A 15,280-nucleotide genomic window follows, 5' to 3' on the forward strand; every position below is an offset into this window, starting at 1 on the left:
TTCACTTTACCTTTATTGACCTTATTCACTCTAATTGCTACTATCATGCTCCTTCTTATTATAGGACCTTTGATCATGCCCTTTGATCATGTTCCTTCTGTCTGGAATGTTCCTTTTCCTGTGTGCCTGGCCAATTCCTGTAAGTTCTTTAAGTTCTTTAAGGGCATGGACTGTATCTGCTTTTTGTTTACCATTTTATACCCAGAGTTTAATATACAGTAGGCACTCATTAATATTTGCATGAATACCAGCCTGAGTCTAGAATCTCACCTTAGTCAGTTATTCCTCTGTATATTAATTCACATCCTAGCTATAGCCTTTTTTTCTGTCTAATCACTGGTTCTAGACAATTTTCAACAAATATTCACTAAATACATACTATATGTTAGGGTCTGTGCTAGGGTCTTGGAAAATAAATTTGAAAAATGCAAATTTTTTTCTGGTCTCAAGAGACCACTTGTTCATCGAAGGACATAGGCTTGCAAAGGGAGAAGTTATAATCCAGAATGATAATTGCTATACTGGGGGCCTGTACTGGATCCATTGGGCATAGTGAACCCATGGAAAAGAACAGAAATTTATCTTGGAAAACAGAGAATGATTCACTGAGCAGGTACTATCTAAAGTGAGTCAAAATAATGAGTAGCAGTTTTACAAAAGAACAAGTAGGGGTAGAGCGTATGACAGAAAGAATTCCAAGGCAAAAGTATGAAGGCATTTGCTTGTTTTGTTGATCCTGACTTCTACACACCGTTTCCTTTATCATCACCGTCTGACATTAGACCAATCATTTTTCATCTCTAATAACTGCAGTACTGCTGTTTCCCATTTTTCAATGTCTGTACATTATATTTGCTGGTTCTTGCTCTAGATTTTTTTCCCCTCTATCCTGGAATTCCATTGTACTTTTTGGTCCTTTTTGTAATATGTGTTGTTCTTGAATTTTTACATGCACAGGATGTGCATTCCTAATGACTCGTTCCCTTCTAGTAATGTTCACTGTTCTAAGCACTGTATGTGGACTCTGGATTCAAATAGCTCAAATGAATTGGTGGGAGTCCAGCAGTGAGTAGTATGTGACTTAAGTTCAAGAAAGTGGTGCAAGGAAGTGGAAGAATTTTTGTTCCAGAAAACCTCAATAAGCAATTATAATTAGGTTTGTTCCAGAAAACCTCAATAAGCAACCTCGTAAGGGGGAAGACTCCGGAGGAGCACTGAAGAGGCAAACAAGGAGACCCAGGTGTCACACGCAGTGTATTTGTACGGGTCTATTTTCCTGCCGGGGCGTGCTAGAACCTGTGGACCAGAGCACCCCATCGCGACCCTTCTGAAGCAGAGGTTCTAGCACGCCCCGGCAGCGGCTTCGGTCCAGGGCGCACAGGGCGCCCACCGCACAGGCCCGGAAGAAGTGGGGCGGGGCCTCTAGGCTGCGGGGCCCGAACGGACTGGGGGAGGGGAGCCCGGGGCCGATAGGCTCTGGGAAAAAGCAAAAGGCGGGCGCAAGGCGGCCTCCCAAGGCTCTCTTTGCTTACAGTTCCTCCCGTTTTGCTGAGTTGGGAGTCGCGACCTCCAGCACAGGTGGGTCCAGCCCCATGGATCGGGAAGGGGGGCCTTTGGTGGGTGCGGTGGTTGGGTTTTGCCCAGACGCTCGCTTTAAGGCCTGGCGCGGGGGCGAGGGGGACGGCTCCCACCGCGTCTGCTCAGCCCCAGGGCGGTGGTACTTACCTTCACCCCTGTAGAGGAGAAGGCCACTCGTGCCTTGCCGCAGGGCTGTCGTCACGGTTTATGCCAGTTGCGCGGCGGAGTCGGCCTGGAGATCAGTGCAGGGCCAGATGGGCCTAGCGCTCGGGAAGAGCCGGAGGAGCCGGAGCGAGCTCGCGTTGGGACTGACGCCCAGCGTACATTGTTTCAAACTCGACCGGACTTCCCCGCCCTGGGTCCGTCACTGACTTGGTGTCTAGCTTTCCAGAGAGTGCCTAACCTGTTCAAGCTTCACTGCTTGGCGGTGGAGTTTCGGAAGGTGGAACTCGGCTGTCCGCAAGACCTTGCAGCACTGACTCTCTTTCGTTCTAATATCCACTGGTGTTCTCTGCCCAGATTTTACCCTTTGTCTGCCCCTCCTGAGCAAGAATGCCTAGCAAGAGTCGGGAGTAACCGGGCAGGGCATTGGAAAAGTTAGTCGAGGAAGTGCTCTCCATTACTAAAACAACTCTGAAAAACCTTTCAAACATTTTTAACTACTAACTGACCCGAAAGCTGGAAAAAACGTTCATTCAGTGCCTTAGTTGAATGTCAGCTCTGAAGAATGCTTTTGTGAATGCTTTACTGTTAAAGATTTTAACCAGATGATTGACCAAAACATTATGTGTTCAATGAACATAGTACACTGCCCAGCAAAAGTTTCATCATAAAAGCCTTGGGTAATTTAACTGTTAACCAATCGCTGAAAGAAAAACTTCAGCTTTCATATGTAGGAACACTTGCATAATCCATTCCCAATAGCACTCTTACAGAGTTTTTTCTTAGCTGGTATTGCCCTTTCAGGAAGCACTATAGTAAAAATTACATACAGTTTATTTTACACTAACTATAAAGACAAAGAATTATCAACACTATGGACCAACATTGTGTCATTCCAATTCCACCTCATTATGGAACTGCTTACAGTGGTAATCTTCACAACCATGAGAGGTGAATGTGTTTATTTGTCATCAGACTTAAATGGGTTATACTCTACCTGGTAACTAGTATGATGAAGGGAATCTTCGCTGGGTTCGTGGAGTCCGGGGGGGCATCCTTTGCATGCCCCATGTCATTCTTATTTCTGGGAAATCTGCACTGGGACAGATCACTTCCTGGTTTTGGTATCTGTAGCAGAAACCACAAGCAGTTCTGTATCTCTGCTTGTCAGCCTTGGGAGAAGCAATAAAATAGCCAGACTAACACTTGGTGTCTGTAGTGTTTCTGGCAGTTGTATTTTTTGCCTGCCAGGATGAGGGTGGGGGGAGGGCTGGATTAATAAACCTCTTTGGTATGAAGAGTCTCTTTGTGATTGAAGCCAAAGTGAACATAGACCCACCAGTTGGGTGCCCACTGTGACCCTGTTTCTACAACAGCAAACGTCCTCTGTGCTCACGTGGGCTGTACAATCTGCCACTGCCCTCATGCAAAGAATTTACAGAATAAGAGGCTCTTGGCAAAACCGGGTCTGTGCACACCTGCAGGTTCTAGGCAAGGACTGCCTGATAGGAGGGTGGATGTTCTTCTGGACATGGGACCTGGTGATTTTCCAGACGGTTGATAGAGTGAGAGGGAAATTGTGATAGACTTCTGCTGAGCCGACCTTGAGGGTGAGTTTAGGACTGGCTGTTTGGCAGGCACCGGTGAATGCTTTGTTTGGCTGTATTTCTACTCTATTCATTTATCCTTTCACTCCAAAGACAATCAATGAACGCTTACTCTGTGCCAGCATGCTGATCCACTCACTGAGATTAGCAGCAAAGGAAGACAGTAAGTTTGGGAGGAGAACAGGAATTCCACTTTAGGCATGCTAAGTCGGAGCCATCTTCTCTCTTCCTGATTCCCAATATAGAATCAATTCAAAATCTTGCCACTTCTGCTTCCTGAATGTTTTTAAGCCTATCCACTTCTCTTTGCCCCCATTGCTACTCCAAATTTTGAGCCAGCAGCATTGTTTTTTATTCATTTATTTAAAGTTTTTTATTTATCATTGAAGTGTAATTGATATACAATGTTATGTTCGTTTCAAGTGTACAGCATATTGATTCGACAATTCTATACTTCACTCAGTACTCAGCAAGATAAGTGGAGTCACCATCTGTCAACACGCAATGATATTAAAATAGTATTGACTATATTCCCTATGCTGCACTTTTCAGCTCCGTGGCTTACTTATTTGGTCATTTAAAAAACTTTTTTGTTTTAAAAGATCCGAATCATTGCTTGACCCTCAGCCCTCATGGGAAAAACGACACTCCTGTCATCACCACAGCATCAGCAACACCCAGTGAGCTCTCTATGATCCTTGATAGGCTGTGAAAAAGAGGAACTTTCTCTCTCTTTGTTTTCTTCTCTTTTCTCTACTGCCCAGAGTGTCTTTAAAATTTCTTGTATTGAGACAACATGGATGGACCTAGAGGGTATGGTGTCAAGTGAAATAAGTTGGGCAGAGAAAAACAAGGACCATATAATTTCACTTATATGTGGAATCTAAAAAAAAAAACAACAACAACAAACACAAAAACAAACAGACTATTAAATGCAGAACAAACTGGTGGTCGCCAGAGGGGAGGTGGGGGAGATGGGCAAAATAGGAAAAAAAAAAATTGTATTAAGGTATAATTTATATACCGGAAAATTGACCCATTTTAAGTGTAAACTTCAAGGATTTTTAGTAAATTTATTGAGGTCACAAACATCACTGTAATCCAATTTTTGACATTTCCATCACCTCAATAACATCTCCCTTGCCCATTTGCAGTTAATCCTTATTACTACCCCTAGGGTTGGGCAATGTAATCCTTTTATGTGTCCATGGATTTCCTATTCTTGGACATTTCACATAAATGGAATCATACAGTGTATGGTCTTTTGCAACTTGCTTCTTAGCATGATGTTTTCAAGGTTCATTCATATTGTAGTATGAATCAGTACTTCTTTACTTTTCATGGCTGGATAATGTGCTACTGTATGTATATGCTACATTTTATTTATTCATTTATCAGTTTATATACATTTGGTTTATTCCCACCTTTTGGGAGTTGTGAAGAAGGCTGCTCTGGGCATTCATGCACAAGTTTCGGACATGTTTTCAGTTCTCTTAAGTATATATCTAGGAATGGAATTGCTGTTCCATCTACATTGAAAATCTGTTGTTTAGTGTAGCCACCTTTGTTAATTCTCTGAGCTCAATCTTCCTGATACCTTGCTGCAGCTTCTGCATCAGCCCTAGTTGCTTCACCTTGCACTTGGATGTTATGGAAATGGCTTCTTTCCTTCAACCTCATGAACCAAACTCTACTAGCTTCACACTTTTCCTCTGCAGCCTTCTCACCTCCCTCAGCCTTTACAGAACTGAAGAGCATTAGGGCCTAGCTCTGGGTTAGGCTTTGGCTTAAGGGAATGTTGTGGCTGGTTTGATCATCTTCCAAGATGACTGCAACTTTCTCCATATCAGCAATAAGGCTGTTTTGCTTTCTTATCATTTGTGTGTTCACTGGAGTGGCACTTGCAATGTCCTTCGAGAACTTTTCCTTTGCCTTCACAACTTGGTATCTGTTTGGCACAAGAGGCCTAACTTTCTGCCTGTCTCAGCTTTCAACATGCCTTCCTCACTAAGCTCAATCATTTCTAGCTCTTGATTTAAAGTGAGAGACACACAACTCTTCCTTTCACTTGAGCACTTAGAAGCCATTGTAGGGTTATTAATAAGCCTAATTTCAGTATTGTTGTGTCTCAGGGAGTAGGGAGGTCCAAAGTGAGAGAGATGGGGGAATGGTTGGTCAGTGAAGCAGTCAGAACACGCATTTATTACATTCACTGTCTTCTATGGGTACAGTTCATGGTGTCCCAAAACAATTACAATAGTAACATCAAAGATCACTGATCACAGATCACTATAAAAAATAATAATGAAAAAGTCTGAACTATTGTGAGTGACACAGAGACATGAAGTGAACAAATGCTGTTGGAAAAATGGCACCGATAGACTTGCTTAATGCAGGGTTTGCCACAAACCTTCAATTTGTTTTTAAAAAAATGCAGTATCTGTGAAGCACAATAAAGAGAAGTGCAATAAAATGCCTATGCCTGTATTGGTGGGTTTGGTTTGCTGACATTTTGTTGAGGAATTTTGCATCTATATTCATTCGAGACATTGCATGGTAGTGCAATTTCTTCCCTTAAGATGTATTTGTCTTGTTTGATGTAAGATACCAGTCTCATAGAATGAGTTAAGAAGAGTTTTTTGTTAGATGTGTATTTTACACATGTTTCTGCTTATTATGTGTTTCTGATGAATTGACCCTTCTTCCATCATTATGAAATATCCTTCTTTTTCTAAGCATAACTACTTCAACTCTTTTATGGTTGCCATTTGCATTGTATACATCTTTTTCACCCTTTTAGTCTTTCAACCTATTTATTTCTTCACATCTAAACTGGGTATAATGTAGATGGTGTATACTTGGATTCTGTTCTTTTATCCAGTCTCACAGTCTTTGTCTTTTGATTGGACTGTTTGATCTATTTATATTTATCATAATTAAAATTACTGTAATTAAGTTAACTTATTGTGATTGAACTTTTGATGTTTTTTTACTGTAATTTCTGGAGTTATTTTTTATTAACTACCCTGGGAATTACAATATGTATGTCAACGTAATATAATCTACTTTAGATTAATAATCATTTAATTCCAGTAACACAGGGAAGCTTTGCTCCTCCATCCTTTGTCCTATTAATGTAATATGATTTACATCTTAGTATATTGCAAGCCCAACAATATAGTTTTTAAATTATTGTTTTATGTAGTTGCTCTTTAAAAGAAAAAAGAAAAAATGATGTATATTCTCTTTTATGTTTACTTGCATAAATACCTTTACTACTGCTGTTTATTTCTTCATGTGGATTCAAGTTACCAACTGGGATTTCTTTTTAGACTAAGGGCTTCCTTTAGTATTTTTTGTAAGATAGGTCTGCTAGCAATGAATTCTCTTTGTGTGTTGTGTAATTTCTTTATTTTACCTTAGTTTTTGGTGGATAGTTGCTGGATATAGGACAGGGCTTTTTTTTTTCTTTTAGTATTTTGCATAAGCCATTCTACTGCTGTCTGGCCTTCCCTGCATTATGTAGCCTCTGATGCCTCTACTCAATTTTGTTGTTGTTGTTGTTGTTATTCTTATTATTTTTTTTTTTTTTAATTTAAAGACTAGCTTCCTTGGGGTCAATTAGACAAATATATATTAGTGGTCAGCCAAAAGTTATTCGATGTTGTGTTTAAACTCCTTGTGTCAGGGAAGGTTTAAATCACTTTCTTAGAGAAAACAAAGTTGGATCTTTGTTTTTTAAGTTCACACTGACAATCTGTTTTTAATTGGTATATTTAGGCCATTCATATATAAAGTGACTATTGATATTTTTAGATTAATATTTACCATTTTTGTTAATATGTCCATATGTTACATTTCTTTATTTACTTCCCCCTCTTTTTCTGCCTTCTCTTGTTTTAATTGTGCATTTTATATGATTCCATTTTATCTCCTTTCTTAAAATTTCATTATACTTTTTTAAGTCTTCTTTAGTGCTTGCCCAGAGTTTGTGATATATGTATTTTTTACTAATCTGAGCCCACCTCCAAATAAGACTATTCTGCCTCACATGTGGTGCATAAACCTTATAACAGAATATTCCCAATTCTTTCCTCTAATCCCCTATGATTTTTCTTCCAGTCATTAAATTTTTTATATGTTGTAATTACCCATCACATTGTTACTTTTATTACTTAAAACTATTATTTTTTAGAACAATTAAGAATAAGAACACTTAAAATATTTTTTACCTTTATTTATTCCTTTTCTGATGCCCTTCTCCTCTGGAGACCCAAGTTTCTGATATATATTATTTTCTTCTCCCTGAAAAGCTTCATTTAATATTTATTGCAGGAGATAACTGCTGGTGATTGAATTCCCTCAGTTTTTGTTTGTCTGAGAAAGTCTTTCATTCTCCTATACTTTTTAAAATTTCTTTTTATTTTTTTATTAGTTTCAGAGGTAGACTTTAGTGATTCATCGGTTGCATATAACACCCAGTGCTCATTACATCAACTGCCCTCCTTAATGCCCATCACCCAGTTACCCCATCCCCCTACCCATTTCCCCTCCAGCAAACCTCACTTTGTTTCCTAGAGTTCAGCATCTCTTATGGTTTGCTTCCCTCTCTGATTTCATCTTATTTTATTTTTCTTTCCCTTCCCCTATGTTCATCTGTTTTGTTTCTTAAATTCCACATATGAGTGAAATCATATGGTATTTGTCTCTCTGGCTAACTTACTTCCCTTAGCATAATACCCTCTAGTTCCATCCACGTCATTGCAAATGACAAGATTTCGTTTTTTGATGGCTGAGTAATATTCCATTGTATATACATGCCACATCTTCTTTATCCATTCATCTGTCAGTGGACATCTGGGCTCCTTCCATAGTTTGGCTTTTGTGGACATTGCTGCTATAAACATTGGGGTGCAGGTGCCCCTTCGGATCACTATGTTTGTATCCTTCAGGGTAAATACCTAGTAGTGCAATTGCTGGGTCATAGGGTATCTCTATTTTTAACTTTTTGAGGAACCTCCATACTGTTTTCCAGAGGGGCCATACCAGCTTGCATTCCTGCCACCAGTGTAAGAGTGTTCCCTTTTCTCTGCATCCTTGCCAACATTTGTTGTTTCCTGTCTTGTTAATTTTAGCCATTCTGACTAGTGTGAGGCGGTATCTCATTGTGGTTTTGATTTGGATTTCCCTCATGCCTGGGAATGTTGAGCATCTTTTCATGTGTCTGTTGGCTGTTTGGATGTCTTTGGAGAAATGTCTGTTCATGTCTCTGCCCATTTCTTGACTGGATTTTTTTGGGGGGTGTTGAGTTTGATAAGTTCTTTATCAACTTTGTATACTAGCCCTTTACCTGGTAAGACATTTGCAAATATCTTCTCCCATTCTATAGGTTGCCTTTCAGTTTTGTTGACTGTTTCCTTTGCTGTGCAGAAGCTTTTTATCTTGACAAAGTCCCAATAATTCCTTTTTGCTTTTGTTTCTCTTCCCTTTGGAGATGTGTCTAGCAAGAAGTTGATGCAGCTGAGATCAAAGAGGTTGCTGCCTGTGTTCTCTTCTAGGATTTTGATGAATTCCTGCCTCACATTTAGGTCTTTCATCCATTTTGAGTTTATCTTTGTGTATGGTGTAAGAAAGTGGTCCAGTTTCATTCTTCTGCATGTGGCTGTCCAATTTTCCCAACACCACTTGTTGAAGAGACTGTCTTTTTTCCATTGGATATTCTTTCCTGCTTTGTGAAAGATTAGTTGACCATAGAGTTGAGGGTCCATAACTAGGTTCTCTATTCTGTTCCATTGATCTATGTGTCTGTTCTTGTGCTGGTACCGTATTTTCTTGATGATTACAGCTTTGTAATACAGCTGAAGTCCAGAATTGTGATGCTGCCAGTTTGGGTTTTCTTTTTTGACATTCCTGTGGCTATACAAGATCTTCTCTGGTTCCATACAAATTTTAGGTTTGTTTGTTCCAGCTCTGTGAAAAATGCTGATGGTATTTTGATAGGGATTTCATTGAATGTGTAGATTACTTTAGATAGCACAGACATTTTTTTTTTTAAGATTTTATTTATTTGACAGAGAGAGACACAGCAAGAGAGGAAACACAAGCAGGGAGAGTGGGAGAGGGAGAAGCAGGCTTCCTGCTGAGCAGGGAGCCCAATGCAGGGCTCGATCCCGGGATCCTGGGATCATGACCTGAGCCAAAGGCAGACACTTAACGACTGAGCCACCCAGGTGCCCCTAGCATAGACATTTTAACAATATTTGTTCTTCCAGTCCATGAGCATGGAATGTTTTTCCATTTCCTCGTGTATTCCTCAGTTTCTTTCATAAGTGTTCTATAGTTTTTCAGAGTACAGATCCTTTACCTCTTTGGTTAGGTTTATTCTTAGGTATCTTACAGCTTTTGGTGCAATTGTAAATGGGATTGATTTCTTGATTTCTCTTTCTTCTGCTTCATTGTTAGGGTATAGAAATGCAACTGATTTCTGTGCATTGATTTTATATCCTGCAATTTTGCTGAACTCCTGTATCAGTTCTAGCAATTTTGGGGTGGAGTCTTTGGGTTTTCTACATAGAGTATCATGTCATCTGCAAAGAGTGAAAGTTTCACTTCTTTGCCGACTTGGATGCCTTTTCTTTCTTTTTGTTGTCTTATTGCTGAGACTAGGAGTCTAGTACTATGTTGAACAACAGTGGTGAGAGTGGACATCCCTGTCATGCTCTCTGACCTTAGGGGGGAAGCTCTCGATTTTTCCCCATTGAGAATGATATTTGCTGTGGGTTTTTTGTATTTGGCTTTTATGATATTGAGGTATGTTCCTTCTATCCTTACACTGCAGAGAGGTTTTATCAAGAAAGGATGCTGTATTTTGTCATATGCTTTTTCTGCATCTATTGAGAGGATCATATGGTTCTTGTCCTTTCTTTTATTAATGTGGTGTATCACACTGATTGACTTGTGGATGTTGAACCACACTTGCAGCCCAGGAATAAATCCCACTGGGTAGTGACGAATAATCCTTTCAATGTACTATTGGATCCTATTAGCCAGTATCTTGGTGAGCATTTTTGCATCCATGTTCATCAGGGATATTTCTCTTTAATTCTCCTTTTTGGTCGGGTCTTTGGTTGTGGGATCAGGGTAGTGTTGGCCTCATAGAATGCGTTTGGAAGTTTTCCTGCCATTTCAGTTTTTTGAAACAGCTTCAGAAGAAAAGGTATTAATTCTTCTTTAAATGTTTGGTAGAATTCCCCTGGGAAGCCATCTGGCCCTGGGCTTTTGTTTGTTGGGAGCTTTTTGATTACTCATTCAATTTCTTTGCTGATTATGGGTCTGTTCAGCTTTTCTATTTCTTCCTGTTTCAGTTTTGGCAGTTTATACGTCTCTAGGAATGCATCCATTTCTTCCAGATTGCCTAATCTGTTGGCATATAGTTGCTCATAATATGTTCTTATAATTGTATTTCTTCAGTGTTGGTTGTGATCTCTCCTCTTTCATTCATGATTTTATCTATTGGGTCCTTTCTCTTTTCTTTTTGATAAGTCAGGCTAGGGGTTTGTTGATCTTATTAATTCTTTTAAGGAACCGGATCCAGTTTCATTGACCTGTTCTACTGTTTTTTTGTGGCGTTTTTTTTGTGTGTGATTTTTTTTGTTTCTTTGTTTTGTTTTTTTACTTCTATGTCATTGATTTCTGCTCTAATCCGTATTATTTCTTTTCTCCTGCTGGATTTATGCTTTATTTGCTATTCTTTTTCCAGATCCTTTAGATGTAAGGTTAGGTTGTGTATTTGAGACTTTTCTTGGTTTTTGAAGAAGGCCTGTATTGCTATATACTTCCCTCTTAGGACTGCCTTTTCTGCATCCCAAAGGTTTTGAACTGTTGTGTTTTCATTTTCATTTGCTTCCATGTATTTTTTAAATTCTTTTTTAATTTCCTGGTTGACCCATTCATTCTTTAGTAGGAATCTCTTTAATCTCCATGTATTTGTGGTCCTTCCAAATTTTTTCTTATGGTTGACTTCCAGTTTTAAAGCACTGTGGTTTGAAAAGATGCATGGTATGATCTCAATCTTTTTGTACCAGTTGAGACCTGATTTGTGACCCAGTATGTGATCTATTCTGGAGAATGTTCCATGTGCACTCAAGAAGAATGTGTATTCTGCTGCTTTAGGATGAAATTCTCTGAATATATCTATGAAGTCTATCTGGTCCAGTGTGTCATTCAAAGCCCTTGTTTCCTTATTGATCTTCTGCTTAGATGATCTGTCCATTGCTGTGAGTGAGGTGTTAAAGTCCCCTACTCTTATTGTATTTTTGTCAATGAGTTTCTTTAATTTTGTTATTAATTGGTTTATATATTTGGCTGCTCCCATGTTAGGGGCATAAATGTTTACATTTGTTAGACCTTCCTGTTGGATAGACCCTTTTATTAGATATAGTGTTCTTTTTCATCTCTAATTACAGTCTTTCATTTAAGATCTAGTTTGTTTGATATGAGGATGGCTACTCCAACTCTCTTTTGATGTCCATTAGCATGATAAATGGTTCTTGACCCCCTCACTTTCTTTTTTTTTTTTTAAGATTTTATTTATTTGAGAGAGAGAATGAGAGAGAGAGAGCACATGAGAGGGGGGAGGATCAGAGGGAGAAGCAGACCCCCTCCTAAGCAAGGAGCCCGATATGGGACTCGATCCCAGGACTCCAGGATCATGACCTGAGCCGAAGGCAGTCACTTAACCAACTGAGCCACCCAGGCGCCAGACCCCCTCACTTTCAATCTGGAGGTGTCTTTGGGTCTAAAGTGAGTCTCTTGTAAGCAGCGTATCAGTGGTTTTTTTTTTTTTTAATCCATTCTAATACCCTATGTCTTTTGATTGGAGCATTTAGTCCATTTACATTCAGAATAATTATTGAAAGATATGTGTTTAGTGCCATTGTATTACCTGTAAATTTGCTGTTTTTGAATATTGTCTCTGTTCCTTTCTGGTCTTTGTTACTTTTGGGCTCTCTTTCCACTCAAAGGGCCCCTTTTAATATTTCTTGCAGGGCTGGTTTAGTGTTCATGAATCTTTTAGTTACTGTTTGTCTTGGAAACTCTTTTTCTCTCTTCTATTCTGAGTGACAGCCTTGCTGGATAAAGTATTCTTGGGTGTATATTTTTCCCATTTAGTATGTTGAATATATCACGCCAGTCCTTTCTGGCTTGCCAGTTCTCTGTGGACAGGTCTGCTGCCAGCCTTATGTGTCTACCCTTGTAGGTTAGGGACCTCTTCCTATCTCCCAATGTGCTTTCAATATTTTATCTTTATCTTTGTAATTTGCAAGTTTCACTATATTATGTTGTGGTGTTAACCTATTTTTGTTGATTTTTAAGGGGAATCTCTGTGCTTTTTGGACTTGAATGCCTGTTTCCTCCCCCAGATTAGGGAAGTTCTCAGCTATAATTTGTTCAACTAAATCTTTTGCCCCTTTTCCCCACTCTTCTTCTCCTGCAACTCCCATAATACAGTTATTATTTTGCTTTATGGAATCACTGACCTCCCTAAGTCTACCTTCATGATTGTCAAGGAAATGAACATTTATGGATACAATGATGATTCAGATGATTTCAGATGTTTAGATTTGAGGCTAATTCCTGCATTAAGTCATTCTCCCATATCTTCTTTTGTAGGTAGAAGTGAGCAGTAGAATAGTTTTTAGGATCATTAGATAACAAACTAGGCAGGGAGCTATATGTATTTAATGATTTCCCTGTTAAAATCCACTTCCAAACTATTCTGCTTCATGTTCATACAAGCAATTCTTCAAATAACAAATCTATTCATTTAGAATGAACAGAGTGGATCAATCCAGAATTATTCATAGGCTCAGTTTTCTATATGGGATTAGAAAGGGACAGGAAGAAATTTTAGAGGGTGTTGGACATGTTTACCATCTTATCCTGGGAGTGATGACTTCATGTGTAAAACCCAATCAAACTGCATATTTTAACTATGTGCAGTTTATTATATATCAATTACTCCTTGATAAAGCTGTAATAAAATGTACAAACCTCATCTTCAAATTTTGTTAAATATATATATTTTTTCAATTTTATTATGTTATGTTAGTACCTACAATACATCATTAGTTTTTGATGTGGTGATCCACGATCCATTGTTTTTGTATAACACCCAGTGCTCCGTGCAGTACATGCCCTCCTTAATGCCCATCACCTGGCTAGCCCATCCCCCTACCCCCCTCCCCTCTAAAACCCTGTTTGTTTCTCAGAGTCCATAGTCTCTCATGTTTAAATATATTTAGAGAAGTTCTCTGTAATTCTTATCCTTGTTCTCTAAAGGTAAGGTGTTTCCCCTCCTCCAGTATTTTTTAAAATGATATGCCTATGTATAGATTTTTTTTCTTTTTGATATTTATTATCCTCATTCTCTGAGCTTCCTGGATCTGTGGTTTGGCGTTTGTCAATAATTTTTGAAAACTCTTAGCCATTATTACTTCAAATATTCCTTCAGCTTCTTTCTTTATTTCCTGCTAATGAGTTTGGGAGGTTTCTCTCTTGAGCTATCTTTACATTCACTGATTCTTTCTTTGGCCATGTCCAGTCTACTGATGAGCCCTTAAAAGGCATTCTTTATTTTTGTTACAGTGTTTTTTACTTCTAACATTTCCTTTTGATACTTTTGTAGAATTTCCATCTGTTTTAATTTACCTATCTGTTCTTGAATATTGCCTACTTTTTCCATTAGAGCCCTTAACATATTAATCATATCTGTTAATGCAAAACTCTTTGTCATATCTGAGTCTGGCTCTGATGCTTGTTTTGTATCTTTAGACTCTGTTTTTTTCTTGCCCTTTAATGTGCCTTATAAATTTTTTGTTGAAAGCCAGGCATAATGTAATAGTACTGACATAAATAGCCTTTAGTATGAGGTTCTGTTTTAATCTGGCTAGGAGTTGGGCTGTATTTAATGTTTGTGGTAGCTGTAGGTGTCAAAGTCTTCACATTTTACTAGTGTCCTTGATTTTTGTCTCTTTGTCCTTGGAATGCCCTAAGGACTACTTACCAGATAGAGTCTGCATCTTGCAGATCTTTCATTATAATCCACTCTTGTAATACTGAAGTCTGATGGCATGGTGGTATAGGGGATGCATTCTATAATCTCATGATTAAATCTTAGTTTTATAGTGGGCCTGTGGCCCTGGGCTGTGTCCTTAACAGCATTTGATAGCATCTCTCTCGGTAAGACAGAAAGGCTTAAGAAGGCCCAAGTGAGAGAAATGTCCTTTCCCCAGATGGGATAAGACCCTGATAAAGTCTTTTCCCTTGGAGAGCAGGTCTTTGTTATAGAGACAGCTCTGTTTAGAGAAGACTCTGTTATGGACAATGCAATGTTTACTCTCCCCCTCCCCTGTCAGAACTATGTGGGAATTGTTTTGGGTCCTATACCATAAGAACCTGGTGTGGGATTCATGGAGGTAAAATCCCATGAAAGTGTGGGTTCCCCTTAAGGCTGTGATCCCAGAAGTTTCTCCCTCTCAAGGTAGTCCACACAGCTTCCAGCAATTCATCAAAATTACCATTTAAGTAAATGGAGTTTCTGCTCCAGGTAAATAGATCTTGGCTCTGCCTCTCTAGATTTGCCAGTCTCTCCAGATTTTGGAGTGGCAGTTTGCCCTGCAACCTCGTAGTCTAAGTCCAAAAAGAGCCATTGCTTTTCAATTTGATCAGCTTATTCTTATTGTGAGGATGGGACTTATGACTTCCAAACTCTTTACATGTTAGAGCTGAAACCAAAAGTCTGATGAGTTTTTTAAACTATGATCTTGTAGCTTATCTAGCTGATTCTCACTTTTAGGGCTGTAAAACCATCTTTTGTAACTTTCTTCAACCTAACCAGAAATAAAAGCCCTGGGCTTGAGTGGCTTTTTAAA

At 39.0% G+C, this 15,280-nt stretch overlaps 1 protein-coding gene across 2 annotated transcripts in view; it reads left to right on the plus strand.

Annotated features, from left to right (window-relative positions):
* The first annotated feature begins 1,437 nt into the window (after positions 1 to 1,437).
* TMLHE (trimethyllysine hydroxylase, epsilon) overlaps positions 1,438 to 15,280 on the plus strand; it is a 116,792-nt gene continuing 102,949 nt past the window's right edge. For both annotated transcript variants that reach the window (XM_035010459.1, XM_035010467.1), the window contains exon 1: positions 1,438 to 1,578. The gene's annotated coding sequence lies outside the window, so the exon portion shown is untranslated. The remainder of the gene's footprint in view (positions 1,579 to 15,280) is intronic.

This window comes from Mirounga leonina, unplaced genomic scaffold, assembly GCF_011800145.1.
Source record: "Mirounga leonina isolate KUSES-001 unplaced genomic scaffold, KU_Mleo_1.0 Mir_101799, whole genome shotgun sequence".
In the NCBI taxonomy this organism is placed as follows: Eukaryota; Metazoa; Chordata; class Mammalia; order Carnivora; family Phocidae; genus Mirounga; species Mirounga leonina.